The following is a 17,812-nucleotide window of genomic DNA, read 5'->3' as shown; positions in this document are numbered from 1 at the left end:
GGAGCGGTGCTCTTCTGCACGGCGGGCCCTGTTCAGCAGTGCACATCCAGTAGGTTCAAGGGAGCCAGACCTGGCCTGGACTCCGTGCTCAGACGCCCTCCGGCCGTGATGTTCCTGGGCCCTTCGGTGACAGAGTCCTGGGCCCTTTGGTGTCCTCCTTTACAGCTGGGATGTGGCATGTGGGGCCCACCTGCTCCGCGCTCCTGCTGGCTGACGTCTCCGCCCTGCTGCCCTTACGCTCCTTAGATGGGGCTCTCGGGCCCTTGCCTCCCCTAGACGTTGTGGCTGGTGAAGTGGGCGAACTCTGCTCCTTGGGGGCAGCCGTGTCAGTCTTCGCACGGCGGCCCTTGTGTTTCCTGGTCCTCTTGCCGGGGGGGGGGCTGGATGTGTCCTTGCTGCTGATGGAGGTGTCACTGCTGGCAAAGGGTGGGCTCCAGAACCCATGCACAACAGTGACACCCGAAGTTGGGCTGGTGGTGGCTGTGGTGCTCTTGGGACTCTTTGCAGATGGAGGGGGTAGGTCATTGGAGGGGAAGAGGTCAAGATTAGCCAGGAAAACTTTTTTAGGGCCAAGGTAAAAGGTAGGAGAAGTGGAGATGGAAGTGGAGGAAGAGGATGTGGTTGTAGGAGAGTCAGGAGTGCTGTCATTGGGTGAAGGTGCAGGTGCTGTAGGCTGTTGTGAGGTGGATGTCTGTTGGGTGGGTGTCTGCTTGCGTTTGTGTGTCTTGGAAGGGGTGGTGACAGACACAGTGGGAGAGGACACAGGGGACGTGTAAATGGCAGTGGGGGTGGTGACTGCACGCGTGCGGACTGTACAGGAGGGTGTGGTGGTGATGGAAGCACTGGCTGATGTTGGTGTGCATGCAGGTGTGAGTGGAGACGTCACAGGGAGGGAGGAGGGAGACGAGGAGGAGGGGGACACAGGGGTGGTAGTGACTGTTGGGATGTCTGCATCTGTGTGTTGCTTGGGTGAGTGTTTGTGGGATCTGTGGTGCTTGTGTCTGGATGAGCTGCCCTTGGGTGTTGAGGTGTGTGCAGGCTGGTCAGATGGTGTGGATGGGATAGGCTGAGGAACAGGAGACAGAGACAGGGTGGAGGCAGTCAGAAGAGGGAGGCTGGAAACAGGGACAATGGCTGCCGTCAGTGCTGAGGCCAGAGCATTGAACGATCGTTGATGGGCAGCCTGATCCGAATGAATGCCCTCCAGGTAGGCATTGCTCCGATGCACCTCCCTTTCTACCCCCTGGATGGCATTCAAAAGGGTAGTCTGCCCAACAATGAGTGTCCTGAGGAGATCAATGACCTCCTCACTGAGGGCAGCAGGGGTAACAGGGGCAGGGGCTGAGGTGCCTGGGGCGAAGGAGACGCCCGCCTTCCTGGGTGAGGGGGCACGGAGCGTAGGCTGAGGGGCTGCTGGGAGGGCGGGGCTGGTGCGCTGGGTGGCGGCTGTACCTGTAGAGGCGGGGGGCCCGGATGTTGCCGCCACCGCTAGGGAGCTCCCATCCGAGGACGTGTCGCTGTCGCTGCTCTCACCAGCGGTCCCCGTCGTAGGTGCTCCCCTCGCCCTCCGGCTCACTTGGGCCCTCGGTGTCTGTTCCTGTGCCCACCGGGGCCTTGTGGCTTGCAGCTCCCTCGTGCTCCAATGCCAAATCTCCTCCGCCTGATGATGCTAATGCACACATGCACAAGAAGATGAAGAAGAAGGGTGGGGGGAGAAAGAGAAGACCTGGTTGAGTGCATGCAATGTCAACACCGTTGGCGGAGAGGACAGACACAGGAGCCGCATGCACTAAGCCGCGCATTCGGGGCACACTACTCAGTACTTCTGACTCGGACAACAGGTCAGGAGACGACAAGCGCGCACATGTGTGAGGCTGGACCATCAATAGCTGGACTTGTCACCCTACGGAGGTGGGGACCGGGAGCACAGGGCCATGCCTAAGGGAGAGGACTACACTACAGAAAGCGCCCTGGCCTAATGTCACCCCCAACCCTCCTCCCCCACCCAGACGCCTCCACTGCGCAGAAAGATAGCTGAATGTGCTGATACTCACCCCCTTGTGTCTGCTGTGATGCTCTCAAGCGCCCATCCAAATCAGGGTAGGCCACCGCCAGGATCCGGGACATCAGGGGGGTCAGGGTACGACTGGCACCCCTCCTAGGTTGGGAGGCCATCCCAGCAGTGACTCAGCGGTCTTCCTGGTTCCGCGGCGGATGTCCTCCCACCTCTTGCGGCAGTGGGTGCCCCGTCTGACGTGGACCCCCAGGGCCCAGACTTCCTTGGCGATGGCACGCCAAATCCCGACTTTCTGATGGGCGCTGACCTATGTGACATGTACAGGGTGGGAAGGAAACAATCATCAACTTACTGCATGTTAGATGTGATTGGCCCCCCCTCCCCAACCTTGCAATATAGCACATGCTCTCATCTGTCGTGCGTTGCACTCCTCATTCGCCCCCCACCCCACCAACTTACATCCACCCCACTCCACACAGGCATCGCCCATTCCATGTGCACCCGGTGTACTCACCTGTTGGTCTGGAGGACCGTAGAGTAACGCATACTGGGGGAGGACCCCATCCACGAGCTTCTCCAACTCTTCAGACGTGAAGGCAGGGGCCCTTTCCCCAGTCGCAGCAGCCATTGTCACTTCCAGACCGAGTTCACAGCAGCACTTGCAGTATAGGTCCTCTCCTGTGGATGATCAGGTCTCGAGTGATTAAGCAGATAGTAAATGGCGGTCACGCCCGCGGCGGTGCGTACCGCGACCGCCGGCGCACATCGTCATTGGCTCCTGAAACCCATAGGCTTCAATGTTATCCAATGCGGCTCCGTATAGCGGTCTTAGACCGTCTACCGCCACGGTGTGCTCCGCCAGCGCTGTGACCTCACATCCCATTGTCCCACTTCACAGGTCAGGCAGCCGCCATTTCAAGGGCCCACATGGCATAATCTCTACTGCGACACACAGGCCTAGGCCTGGCATTGCCACACATACACGCCTTTCAATACCTAGATAACCGTGTGCCATGCAAGCAGTGGTGAACGTACCAGTGATTATCTTGACTCTGTGTTCCATGTTGTCCTTCCTAGGCACCGTCCGCTGGGATTTGCGAGGAGAAGGATGAATCCTCGCGTGTACCGACCGCTGGTGGACCTGTCGACAATGGAAGAACGCCACATCATACTACGATACCGACTTGACCGTGCCACCATCCATGAACTGTGTGCCCAGCTGGAGCCAGCCCTGATGTACCCCATCCGCCAACCCACAGGAATTCCCCCTCTGGTGCAGGTGCTGTCAGTCCTCCATTTTCTTGCAAGTGGCTCATTCCAGACAACAGTGGCCATGTCATCTGGAATGTCTCAGCCAATATTTTCTAAGGTTTTGTCTAGAGTTTTGTCTGCCCTGACGAAACACATGCGGAGTTACATTATATTCCCAGAGGAGGTTGATTTGCCCACTGTGAAGGGTGATTTTTATGCCCTTGGACATATTCCCAACATAATTGGTGCCATTGATGGGACCCATGTAGCCTTAGTCCCCCCAAAAGACTATGAGCAGGTGTACAGAAACAGGAAGAGTTACCATTCTATGAACGTCCAGGTGGTCTGTTTGGCTGACCAGTACATCTCCCATGTGAATGCAATGTTCCCTGGTTCAGTGCATGACGCGTATGTGATGCGTAATAGCAGCATCCCTTTTGTGATGGAACAGCTACAGAGACAACATGTGTGGCTAATAGGTGACTCTGGTTACCCCAACCTGCCTTGGCTATTGACCCCAGTGAGGAATCCCCGGACCAGGGCTGAGGAACGGTACAATGAGGCCCAAGGGCGAACTAGGAGGATCATAGAAAGGACCTTTGGGGTTCTGAAGGCCAGGTTTAGGTGTCTGCATATGACAGGGGGATCCCTGATGTACTCACCAAAGAAGGTGTGCCAGATCATCGTGGCCTGCTGTATGCTTCACAATCTGGCATTGCGACGTCAGGTGCCTTTCCTGCAGGAGGATGGTCCAGATGGTGGTGTTGAAGCAGCTGTAGAGCCTGTGGAGAGTGAAGAGGAGGAAGACTCAGAGGACGACCCAGACAACAGGGACAGAGTTATCTAACAGTATTTTCAGTAGCACACAGGTAAGAATCACACACGCCATTTTAATTTTCCTGACTGCCTCGTTTTTCTCAACTTTGTCTATGACCCCCCAGTTATTTGAAACTGATGTTTGATTCTCCCTTCCCTTTTCAGTGCTGTATGACCCACTGCGTGACTTCTGCTTGGTTAGCCCATGGACTAATGCTTATTGATCTCGGTATGTGTTCAGCACAAAGTTTACAGAACATAATTGATCGGTAATGTGTTTTACATTTGTAAATAATACAGCCTGACTCCAGCATGATTTCAGTGCATTGAGTGATTTATTTTTGGTGCTAGATAATGGTACATGATATTCACACGGTGATGGGTGGGGGTGGAGTAATGTCCATGGCAGAGTCCAGTTCTCAGTCTCACAGGTGCATTGTCCATATGCCTGTGGAAGGATGGAGCAGGGGCAGTTCAAGGTTGGACAGGGTGGCAATGTGGGACAGTGGGATGACTTCAGGGGGTATCTCATGCTGGCGGGGGTCTTGACATCCTACTCTGTCTTTTTTTTGGATCTCAGGCTCCTCTTGCGGGGTGGTTGTTCTTCAGCAGGAGGTGGGGTCCTGGTGGCCTGTCGTTGTGGTGGGGCCTCCTGTCCACTAGCGCCGGCGGAGGTGGTAGGCTGTTCCTGGTCCGGGCTAGTGACAGGGGCCCTGTGTGGTGCCACATGGTCCCGCAACGTGTCTTCTATCCGGTGGAGGGCCTGGACTAGGCTCTCCATGGCAGTAGAGATGTTGGTGAGATGATTGTTGAACCCCATGTAGCGTTCCTCCTGCTGTGCCTGGATCTCCTGGAACCTGGCCAGTACCGTCGCCATCGTCTCTTGTGAGCGGTGGTAGGCTGCCATGATGGTGGTCAGGGCCTCTTGGAGTGTCGGTTCCCTGGGCCTCTCCTCCCCCCCTGTCGCACAGCAGCCCTCCGAGTTGCCCTGTTTCCCCCGGAATCTGTCCCCTGGACGGTGTGCCCACTACCACTGCCCCCAGGTCCCTGTTGTTGTTGGGGTGGTGGGTTAGCCTGGGGGCCCTGTAGTGGCAGACACACCGCTGATTGACCTGTCCTAGAGACAGAGCCATGGGCCCGCTGGGTTGGAGCTGTGCTGTTGTTCCCAGAGGGGGTTGGGTCTGCTGTGGCCTGTGTGTGGGGAACCGACTGTCCAGAGGTCCCCGATGGTCCGGGCGGGTCGTCAGGTTCCAGGTCGACAGAGCTGCTGTCATCACTGGGTGCCTCTTCCGGGGGGGGGATGGACATTTCTGGACCCTCCTGGCCGGTGTGTTGGCATTCGGGTCCTGCATGGGGTAAGAGAGTATGGTTATTGTTTCTGTGTGTGTTATTGTGTGCGATTTATGGGTGCCCTTGTCCCCCAGTGCTGTCATTCCCTTGGGGGAGGTGTTGTGGGGGTGTTGGGGGGGGGTATGTGCAGTGGTCATGCTTAGGTGATGGGTGTCCATAGTTTGTGGTGGCATGCAGGGGTTGGTGTTGGGTGGGTTGTGCTGGGGAGACATTCTCAGGGAGGATGTGTGATGGGGGGTTGGGGGTGAGGGTGGTGGTGGGGGTTGGCATGCTGGGGGGGGGTGAAGTAGTTGAGATTGTACTTACCAGAGTCCATTCCTCCGTGTACTCCAGCGAGGCCATCAGGATGCAGGATGTTTAGTACCTCTTGCTCCCATGCTGTGAATTCGGGTGGTGTGGGTGGGGGTCCCCCGCCAGTCTTCTGCACTGCGATGTTGTGTCGCGAGACCATCGAGCGCACCTTTCCCCATAAGTCGTTCCAACGTTTGCGGATGTCCTCTCGATTTCTGGGATGCTGTCCCACCGCGTTTACCCTGTCCACGATCCGCTGCCATAGCTCCGCCTTCCTGGCTATAGTGGTGTGCTGCACCTGTGAGCCGAAGAGCTGGGGTTCGACTCTTATGATCTCCTCCACCATGACCCGGAGTTCTTGGTCCGAAAAGCGTGGGTGCCTTTGGGGTGCCATGGGGTGGTGTGGATGAGGTGTGGGGTGGTGTATATGGTGAAGAGTGTGTTGGTGTGTGGTGCTTTGTGCTTCAATGTGGTGTGTGTGATGGTGTAGTGTGCCTCTGTGTGATGTAGCTCTCTATTCTGTGATGTGTCTCTCTCTCCTTCGTCTATGATCTTCGGTCGTAGGGGTTTGTGGGTGATGTGGGTGTGTGTTTTATAGTTGGTTGGATGTGTGGGAGTGTTGTTTGTATGTGTGTCAGGTGTGTGTATTTCAAATTGTCCAATGTGGCTGGGTTTTGGAGCTGTGTGTGTATTTTGACCGCGGCGGTGTGTTCCGCCAATGGAATACCACGGTTGAAAGACCGCCGCGTGGATTCGTGGGTCAGAATGGCATGGGCGTGTTTGTGTTGGCGTGACGGTGGAGGTTTGGTCATCTCCAGTTTTCCGCGGCCCGCTGATGTGGCGGCCTTCCTTGGATGTCGGGATTTTGGCGGTTCCGCCGTTGTGGGTCAGAATGACCGTGGCGGTTTACCGCGGCCGCGGCGGTAGAATGGCGGACTTCTGACCGGCGGTAAGGGCCTTTTACTGCCGAGGTCAGAATGACCCCCTATATCTATTCTGTGGGGTCTCCGTGCGCGGAGATTCTCCCCTTTCTTTTTTAGGAGTTTGTTGTTTTTTATCCCAGCGTTTCTTATTACCCTCAGGAGCTTGCTTGGTGAAATCTTTATTAGATTTACCATGAAATTGTGGTTTGGTTGGTCTGGCACCCAGACTATCTCGACCAATACTAGAATAGGTCTCTGCAATAATCTTTGGAAGCTTGCGTTCTTGATCCTGTTGAGGAACATCCCAGAGCATCATGGCCACTGCCAGTGTGACTGCTTCCCCTTTCAGGTTACTCAAAATAATTGAGGGTACTGTGGCAAAGTTGCCCATTAATTGCATCCCCAACTCTAGGGCCGGGGCAGCCTCTTATTCATCTTGAATCTGTTTCAACACTTCTGGTAAGTTAGCAAGTGTCAGTGTACCGTGTGCAGTAATATAGAGCGTGGCAAATACCATGCCCCATGTATTACAGTTATCTATTGTGGGAACCATCCCAAATGGCAAGAACATTGTTAATATTCTATTATTTGTCCTGAGGTCCCTTATGGGGGAATACTGCTTCCAGTGCATTTATTTTTTGAGCTAACTAAAACGGAATTTCTTCTTGTTTGGTGGGTACCTTACCCATGATCGAATTTACAGTTGCAGGGTTAATACCGGGTGTCCCTGCATGTGGTCACGCTGGAGCAGCATGTGCTGGGTTTGTATTTAATGTTTGCATTACCAACTGTACTAATTGTCTGTATGTCGCCGTCAGCTTGGTATATAAGCGACGGACTTCAGCTACCCCTAGGTTTGCTTCTGCAGGGTGCGTGTATAAGTGGCCAAGAAAGGCCAGGTAGGACCATCATTACTAAGAGGACCTAACCTAACTTGTAAAATCGCGTGGGGTAGGGTGCCATCAAGCCAATTATTATGGTCTTGATAAGATAAAGGTATTTCTAAATATGCATATGCTCTGTATTGTTCAGGTATGTTTGCAGGCATATAGTGATGAAATGTGTTTGTGTTCCTATCAACTGCTGGAAATGTGACCCAAGAATAGAAAAGTTCTGTTCTATAAGCTGCCTGTGCGTCCACCACAAATGTGACTGGACTCCTCTGGGCCGTTAAGCCATTTGCCAATAAATGTGCAGTCAGGGGTTGTCTCATATTGACTGCAATTGCTACCTGTTGCGGATTCGCCATGTTAGATGGTAAATTTGTTCAGAGATTAGTATACCAAATGGGGATTTTCCTTTTCGAGTTCAAGCTTGAACAACCTCCAGCATCAGATAGGATGTCCTACTTAGCTGAGGAGGAAATCCTCAATACCACGGACATCTCCTTATATAGTACTGAGGTGCCTTTGTAGATAGTGAGACAGAGATGATCAGGAGGACCCGAAAATTAGACCCTGACCAAACGTTGGAGGCGCCATGTCGCATAGGTTCCCATTATTCTAATGAGATTACTGGATTTTGAGTGGCAGAATCGCCTGCAGTATGGGAGACTGAGTCTGACCCACTACAGGTGACACCTGTCGTGCCAATCTGGGTTTTGCTCTGGCTAACTATCAGTGCCTGATCTCCACCCAAGAGCAGAGATGATTGCGCAGCCGAGCACATGACATAATTGATTTCACAGGGAAACCGTGGTCACTCAGGTCTCATCCATTTCTTTCAGTTTACATTAGTCTCACATACACAATGACAAAACAGAGGCAGCATATGTTTCAATAAGATTTTAATGAAGCAACTGCATCTTAGATAGCAAAGCATGGGCTGCAATAACCAGGACGATACAGCATGACAAGATTAAAATTGTGGCAAGGAGAGTAAAGCATCGAAATAAACCCTACCATATTGTCACTAGAGTCAACAGACTAATTCCGACCTAGGCTATAATAGAACACAGGCGGTTATTACAACCCTGGTGGTCGGTGTTAAATCCGCCAACAGGCCGGCAGTAAAAAAAATGGAATCGCGACCATGGCGGAAACCGCAAACATAGACAGCCACTTTAAAACTCTGACCGCCACAGCGGTACAAACAAACACTGCGGCGGTAAACGCCAACAGACACCTGGAAGACAATGTACCGCCCTAAGAATTACAACAGGCCAATACGCCACCTTTTCCGGGGCGGATTCACTGCGAACAAAAACACGGCAGAAACAGGACTTGGAAGGGGAAACACTCACCTCAACACATCCCACGAGGAACCAGGACGCCATGGAGCCCGGACTCCATACACTACCTGCCTTTGTCTTCCTGCTCCTCTACCAGGAGCACGAACGCCGGCGGCGAAGACCACGGTAATTACTGCACCTACGACACAGGAGAGGGGGGAGGGAAAAGAGAGTGACACACACACACAGCACGCAACACCCCCACCCCCACCCTCACACACAACTCCATGAACACAAATACATGCTGCAACAAGAATGCAAATACAAAAGGAAATGATTGTAATCAATTCAAATCCAGTACTCAAAAATATATATACACTATTTACAAATATATACACCAAGATGTCAAGTCCGTGTACTGCACCTATATAGTCCGTGAACCACTGGGCTGAAAAGGCATTGGCGAGGCCCACACAAGATACCCGATCAAAACGGAGAGAACACTGCTGGGGCATCAGATAAAAATACAACAGGCACCTTAGGGGGAAGGGGGGGCACCTCAGCCGGATGAGTGCACAATGCCAGATCCACGAGGGGGCTCCATGCCCATTGATGTGTCCTGGGGAGTGCAAAACCACAGTCTCACAAGTCTTTTCAGTGGGTGGTTTGCCCACTGCTTTATCCTGGAGAGTGCAAAGCCACAGTCTCACAAGTCTTTTCAGTGGGTGGGTTGCCCACTGCTTTATCCTGCGGAGTGCAAAGCCACAGTGTCACAAGTCTTGTCAGTGGGTGGTTTGCCCACTGCTTTATCCTGGGGAGTGCAAGGCCACACTCTCACAAGTCTTTTCAGTGGGTGGTTTGCCCACTGCTTTATCCTGGGGAATGCAAAGCCACAGTCTCACAAGTGGATAACAGTCTCCACTGGTTCGGGAGGGGGCTTTGTGCCCAGAGTGCTTCATCTTGCCAAGGACAGAGGTAGTGGATGTGATACTCCACTGGTTCTGGAGGGGGCTTTGTGCCCAGAGTGTTTCATCCTGCTTGTGGTGGCCTCAGTAGCGTCGGAGCTTGATGCGCTCATTGGCCTGCAGTGCTGATGGGTGGCTCAGAGAGCACGCTGGAGGCAGCGGTGTCCTGTGAAGCAGTGCTGGTGGTGGTGGTGTCCTCGGCAGCGGTGCTGGTGGCGGCTGTGTCCTGTGAAGCGGTGCTGGTGGTAGCGGTGTCCTTGGCAGCGGTACTGGAGGCGACGGTGTCCTGTGAAGCAGTGCTGGTGGTGGCGGTGTCCTTGGCAGCGGTGCTGGTGGCGGCGGTGTCCTTGGCAGCGGTGCTGATGGCAGCGGTGTCCTGTGAAGCGGTGCTGGTGGCAGCAGTGTCCTTGGCAGCGGTGCTGATGGCGGCGGTGTCCTGTGAAGCGGTGCTGGTTGCAGCGGTGTCCTTGGCAGCGGTGCTGGTAGCGGTGGTGTCCTGTGAAGCGGTGCTGGTGGTGGCGGTGTCCTTGGCAGTGGTGCTGGTGGCGGCAGTGCCCTGTGAAGCGGTGCTGGTGGCGGCGGTGTCCTTGGCAGCGGTGCTGGTGGCAGTCTTGTCCGCCGTGCAGGTTTGCGGCGACTTGCCTTTCTTCCTGTGCCCCTTGCCAACCTTGGATGTTGGCGCAGCTGTCTTCCCACTCCCAACTGTACTCCTGGGAGAGCACTTGGTGGCAGGTGTTTTGCACTTCTCCCTCTGGGCAGTGGGCAACTTCTTATGCTTCTAAGGTGGGGGACTGTCTGTGGTCTGGCTCCTTGGCACACTGGCTGCCCTGCTGCTTGGCGCACTCCAGAAGCCGGTGACTGCTGGCACCACTGTTCCCGCTGATGTGGTGGCTTAGGTGCTGGGTTGGGACCTGGAAAGGTGGGCCCTAGGGGATTGAAGGGATGGGGGAGCTAGGGGAAGAGGTCAAGGTTGGACAGTTTAAGTTTCTTGGACACACTGGGACGGGTAGATGGCGGGGGTATGGGAGTGGAGGAAGAGGTAGTGGTTGTAGGAGGTGTACGTTTGCTTACTTTGGGTGAAGGTGCATGGGCTGGAGGCTGTCGTGAGGTGGATGGCTGTTGGGTGGGTGTGTGACTGCGTTTGTGTACCTTGGGAGGTGGGCTCACAGACACACTGGGAGAGGACACAGGGGATGTGTGAATGGTAGTGGGGCGGTGAGTGCATGTGAGCGGTGTGTGGTGGTGGGCTTGCTGTTGATGGAGGAAGTGGATGAGGATGTAGTGCATGTAGGTGTGAGTAGAGACGAGACTGGGAGGGAGGAGGGAGACGAGGAGGAGGGGGACACAGTGGAGGCAGTGGATGTTGGTATTTGTGCATGGGTATGATGCTTGTGTGAGTGCCTGTGGGATGTGTGGTGCTTATGTTTGCCAGAGCTTCCCTTGTGTGGTGAGGTGTGTGCATGCTGGTCTGTGGGTGTGCTTGGGATAGGCTGAGGTACAGGGGTTTGGGTCTGGGTGGAGGAAGTTGGAGGGGGAGGCTGGACACAGGGACAATGGCTGCTATCAGTGCTGAGGCCAGAGTCTGAAAAGCTCGCTGTTGGGATGCCTGACCAGAATGAATGCCCTCCCGGTATGCATTGTTCTGTTGCAACTGCCTCTCTACACCCTGGATGGCATTCAGAATGGTAGACTGCCCAACAGTGAGGGATCTGAGGAGGTCAATGGCCTCCTCACTGAGGGCAGCAGGGCTGACAGGGGCAGGGGCTGTGGTGCCTGGGGTAAAGGAGATGCCCACCCTCCTGGGGGAGCAGCCACGGGGCACACGCTGAGGGGTTGCTGGGAGGGCGGTTCTGGTAGGGGGGGTGGCGACTGTACCTGTAAATGTGGGGGCACAGAGGTGCCCACCACCACAAGAGAGCTCCCATCAGAGGAGGAGTCTGTGTCGCTGGTCTCAGCTCCTGTACCCGCCGTGGAGCTCCCCTCGCCCTCTGTCCCACTGGTGGCTTCAGACTTTGTTGTCTCGCCTTCCAGGGTCATGTGGGATGCAGCTCCCTCCTGCTCTGGTGCCACTGCTTATTCGCCTGATGATGCTATGGCACACAAGAACAGGGAGACCACAAAAAGGAGGGGGAAGACAGAAGAAAGACATGTTCAGTGCATGCAATACTGCTACCGTTGGCGGACACTACAGACACAGAAGCCCTCTGCACTACACTGTGCACTTTGAGTTCCATTATTATTCACAGGGACATGGGGTACAAGGCCTATGCCCGATTGTTGTAGACATGGAAGTCACAGGAGCCTGACTAGGTGTAGTTGGCTCTGAACACAGGTGGGGTGGGGTGCCACATGGCCTGCCTTACGAAGGGACCTTGCCTACTAAACTCACCCTGGCCTAGGGGAACCCACAGCCCACCTCCCCCACCCAGACACCTCCAATGCGCGTGAAACAGCTGAATGAGAGTGTACTCATCCCCTTGTGGCTGCTGTGATGCCCTCAAGTGCCCATCCAACTCTGGGTACACCACCGCCAGGATCCAGAACATCAGGGGGGTCATGGTGCGATGGACACCCCTCCCACGTTGGGAGGCCATCCCCAGCTGGGCCTTCGCCGTCTTCTCGCTCCAGCGGCGAATGTCCTCCCCTCTTTTCCGACAGTAGGTGCTCTGTCTGTGGTGGACCCCAAGGGTCCGGACTTCCTTGGCGAAAAGAAGAAGATAGAACCATCCGGACTGTCACAGTCAATGGCCCGCCTCCCTACCCTTGCTATGACACACATCCACTCACCGTTGTTTCATGTATGCCTCATTCTCCCCCCCCTATCTTCCATCCACAACACTCCACACAGGCATTGCCCATACAGCATGCTCACAGTGTACTCACCTGTTTGTCTGGAGGACAGTAGAGTAGTGTGTACTGTGGGAGGACCCCATCCACTAGTTTCTCCAACTCCTCCGTACTGAAGGCAGGGGCCCTTTCCCCAGAAACATGAGCCATTGTCTCTTCCAGACAGAGCAGAGGTCACAGCAGCACTTGCAGTGTAGGTCCTCTCCTGTCGAAGATCAGGTATCAAGTGTGTGAACAGATAGAAAATGGCGGTCATGTCCGCGCCGGTGTGTACCGTCACCGTCAGCGTACATCGTCATTGGCTCCTGGGACCCACAGGGCAATGTTAACCAATGCAGGATTGCGCCACGGGCTTCGACCGCCTACAGAAACGGTGTACAACGCCAACTCAGTTACTTCATATCCCCTTGTCCCACATTACAGGTGAGGCAGCCGCCATTTCAGGTGGCCACATGGCATATTTTTTTAAATGCGTTACACATATCTAGGCCTTGCATACACACTAAGACAGGCACATAGCAGATTAAAAATGTTGTGGAATTAAGTATTGTTTTCGTATCTCAGTGTTGGCTGACTCTCTGCTCGCTGTTCTCCTCCATAGAGCACGTCCGCTGGGACAGGTGAGGAGATGGTGGCATCCTCCGGTGTACGGACCGCTGGTGGACCTATCGACAATGGAAGAGCAACATGTAATTGTCACCTACAGACTGGACCATGCCACAATCCATGAACTGTGTGCCCAGTTGGAGACGGACCTGATGTCAGCTATCCGCCATCCCACAGGTATCCCCCTCTACTGCAGGTGCTGTCAGTACTCCATTTCCTGGCAAGTGGGTCTTTTCAGACGACAGGGGCCATAGCATCAGGGATGTCCTAGCCTATGTTCTCCAACGTGTTGTCCAGAGTGTTGTCTGCCCAGCTGAAACACATGCGCAGCTACATCATGTTCCCTCAGGTGGCAGCTACATTGTGTTCCCTCAGGTGGAGGATTTGCCTACAGTGAAAGGTGACTTCTATGCCCTGGGACATATCCCCAACATCATAGGTGCCATTGATGGGACACATGTGGCCTTGGTCCCCCCTGCAGGAGTGAAAAGGGGGACAGAAACCGGAAGAGTTACCATTCGATGAATGTGCAGATGGTGTGTTTGGCCGACCAGTACATCTCCCATGTGAATGCCAAGTTTCCTGGCTCACTGCATGACGCTTACATTCTGAGGAATAGCAGCGTCCCTTATGTGATGGGGCAACTCCAGAGGCACCGTGTGTGGCTATTAGGTGAGGACATGGACCCTATACAGAGTGACTAGGTGTCTGGGTCTGGGGTTGTCCCTAAGAGTCAGTGTGTGTCTAACAGTTGTCCCTCGACATTGGCAGGTGACTCTGGTTACCCCAACCTGTCATGGCTACTGACCCCAGTGAGGAATCCCAGGACAAGGGCAGAGGAACTCGACAATGAGGCACATGGGCGAACTGGGAGGGTTATAGAGAGGACCTTCGGCCTCCTGAAGGCCAGGTTCCGGTGCCTCCATATGACAGGTGGTTCCCTATTCTACTCACCAAAGAAGGTGTGCCAGATCATTGTGGCCTGCTGTATGCTTCACAACTTGGCTTTGCAACGACTGGTGCCTTTTCTGCGGGAGGATGGTCCAGCTGGAGGTCTTGTGGCAGCTGTGGAGCCTGTGGACAGTGAAGACGAGGAAGCAGAAAAAGAGGATATCGACAACAGAAACACAGTGATTCATCAATACTTCCAGTGAGACACAGATAAGAGGACATCATTGCCTACTACATCTAATACCCTTGTTCTACCTCTCATCTGTCTGTCACTTTCACCCTGTGTATGGACCCTGAGTTGTCACTTTCCCTTTCAATTTCACAGATTTGGGTCCCACTGTGTGACATCTGCTTTGTTTCCTCATGGACTACAGCTGTGTGACATTGGTATGTTGACAATGCAATGGATATAGCATTTTTCCACAGTTATTGCAAATAGAGATTTGCGAAAGCACAGACTGACTCCAGATATTTTTGTGATTTACGGGTGTTTATTTAAGTGCTAAATAGTGGAGGGGGTTGTAAAATGGTCAGGGATGATGGTGGAGGAATGTCCATGGCAGAGTCCAGTCTATTAGTCTCACAGGTGCATTGTCCAAAGGGGCATAGGAAGTGGAGCTGGGGCAGTTGATGGATGGACAGGGTGACAAAGTGGGACAAAAGGATGACAATTAGGGTGGTCTTATTTCTTGGCGGGGGTCTTGGCATTGTTCTCTGTCTTTGTCCTGGATCTCAGGGACCCTTTGCGGGGTGGTTCTCCATCTGCAGGGGGTGGGGTGCTGGTGTCGTGGTCCTGTGGAGGTGCCTCCTGTCCACTAGTGCCGGCGGAGGTGGTGGGCAGTTCATCGTCCAGGCTAGTGTCAGGGGCCCCTTGTTGTGCCACAGTGTCCCTCCTGGTATTGACACGTTCCTTCAGCACCCCTACAATGGTGCCCAGGGTGGTATTGATGGACTTGAGTTCCTCCCTGAACCCCAAATACTGTTCCTCCTGTAGCCGCTGAGTCTCCTGAAACTTGGCCAGTACCGTTGCCATCGTCTCCTGGGAATGGTGGTAGGCTCTCATGATGTTGGAGAGGGCCTCATGGAGTGTGGGTTCCCTGGGCCTGTCATCCCCCTGTCACACAGCAGCCCTCCCAGTTCCCCTGTGTTCCTGGGCCTCTGTCCCCTGAACCGTGTGCCCACTACCACTGCCCCCAGGTCCCTGCTGTTGTTGGGGTTGTGGGTTAGCCTGGGTTCCCTGTAGTGGTGGACACACTGCTGCTTGACGTGTCCTGGGGACAGAGGTATGGGCCCGCTGGGTGGGTGCTGTGCTGGTGTTTCCAGAGGGGGGAGGCTCTGTTGTGGATTGCACCAGTGTGAGGGGAACCGACTGTCCCGAGGTCCCAGATGGGCCGGGCTGGTCATCTAGATCCAGTTGGACCGAGGTGCTGTCATCACTGTGGGCCTCTTCTGTGGGGGGAGTGGACATGTCTGGAACCTCCTGTCCGGTGATGTTGGGTAGGGGTCCTGCAGGGGTGTAAAGGCATAGTTTTAGTATCTGTGTGTAAAATGGTGCGCAATGGGTGGGTGACCCTGTCCCCCAGTGCTTGCATTCTTGTGTAGGACCTTGTGTGCTATTTGTTTAGGGGGGGGGGGGGGGGTATGTGCAATGGCCATGCATTGGTGATGAGTTTCCATGCTTTTTTGCTGCATGAAGGGCTTGGTGTTGGGATGTGTAGTTTGTGCTAGTGGGACATATGTGAGGAGTTGGAGTGATGGGGTGAGGGCAACAGGGGTATATGATAGTATGCAGGTAGGGTGAGGGATGAAGTAGTAAAGATTTGACTTACCAGAGTCCATTCCTCCAGCTACTCCTTTGAGGCCCTCAGGATGCAGTATAGCCAAGACCTGCTCCTCCCATGCTGTTAGTTCTGGGGGAGGACGTGGGGGTCCACCGCCAGTCCTCTGAACTGCTATCTGGTGTCTAGAGACCAGGGAACGTACCTTCCCCCATAGGTCGTTCCACCTCTTCCTGATGTCATCCTGCGTGTTCTTGGGTGCTGTCCCACTGCGTTGACCCTGTCCACGATTCTGCACCATAGCTCCATCTTCCTAGCTATGGTGGTGTGCTGCACCTGTGATCCGAATAGCTGTGGCTCTACCCGGACGATTCCCTCCACCATGACCCTGAGCTCCTCCTCCGAAAACCCAGGGTGTCTTTGCGGTGCCATGGGGTGGTGTCGGCGATGTGTGGGGTGGTGTGTGTTGTGATGTGTGGGGTGATGTTTAGGAGTGTGTGTTGTTTTGTGCGTGGATGTGTATGAGTGATGGTGTTGTGTGCCTCTGTCTGCTGGTGTGGTCTTTGCTTTTCTGTCTCTCTGCTTCTTCAAAAATGTTTGTAGTAAGGGTTTGTGGGTAATGTGGGTGTGTGTTTTATATTGTATTGGGTGTGTGGGAGTGGTTTGTGTATGTGTATCAGGTGTGTGTATTTGGAATTGTCCAATGTGGTAGTGTTTTGTAAATGTGTGTATTTTGAGCGCGGCGGTGTGTACTGCTAATGGAATACTGCGGTTGAAAGACCGCCATGTGGATTCGTGGCTCATGATAATGTGGGCATATTCCTGTTGGCGTGACGGTGTCGGTTTTGTTATCGCCAGTTTATCACTGACCTTTGGTGTGGCGGACTTGTGTTGGTGTCTGGATTTTGGCGGATTCCGAGCTGTGGGTCGTAATTGCTGTGGCGGTCTTCTGCACGGCGGTCAGCAGCATTTACCGCCAATGTTGTAATGACCCCAACAGTGTGTTAAGCTCTAAGTCTGCCCTTCAGGTTCCCCTGGGAAGACATCATTCCCCTTACCTGAGCAAAGGCCTGAAGTCTGCATAAGCAGCTGTAGTGAAGCATTCAGGAATCAGCATACAGTTGTGGTTCTCTGGCTGGAATCTCCCTCTAAAGTGTAAGGGACAGGGAAAATGTCCCTACGTAAGGATGTGTGTTTTTCTATGAATGTCAGAGACAAAACTTGTACCACGTTCACTGGCAACCTATCTTACTGCAGCCTTGTAAGAAGCACAGAGTGAGCAAGAATGTCTTGTTTGAGAAAATAGTGCTGGCCTAAACAGTTAGATAGAAAGACATAAAACAAGACCGTAAAAGTGGCTATTGCAATAAGAAAACAAAGCCGAATAAAGGCCCGTATTTATACTTTTTGACGCTAATCTGCGCTAACGCAGTTTAGCGTCAAAAAGTTTAGCGCCGGCTAACGCCATTCTGAAGCGCCATGCGGGCGCCGTATTTATTGAATGGCGTTAGCCGGCGCTAGCAGACCGGCGCTGCCTGGTGTGCGTGGAAAAAAACCACGTACACCAGGCAGCGCCGGCGTTGGGGAAAATGGCGTTAGGGCGTCTTAAAATGTGGCAAGTCAGGTTGAGGCAAAAAAATCGCCTCAACCCGATTTGCGACATTTTTAACGACGCCCAGACGCCATTTACATGACTCCTGTCTTAGTAAAGACAGGAGTCATGCCCCCTTGCACAATGGCCATGCCCAGGGGACTTATGTCCCCTGGGCATGGTCATTGGGCATTGTGGCATGTAGGGGGGCACAAATCAGGCCCCCCTATGCCAAAAAAAAATATTTAAAAAAAAA

This window comes from Pleurodeles waltl, chromosome 1_2 (assembly GCF_031143425.1).
Source record: "Pleurodeles waltl isolate 20211129_DDA chromosome 1_2, aPleWal1.hap1.20221129, whole genome shotgun sequence".
Lineage (NCBI taxonomy): Eukaryota > Metazoa > Chordata > Amphibia > Caudata > Salamandridae > Pleurodeles > Pleurodeles waltl.
The sequence above is the reverse complement of the archived record's forward strand: the minus strand, read 5'-3'. Positions refer to the sequence as shown.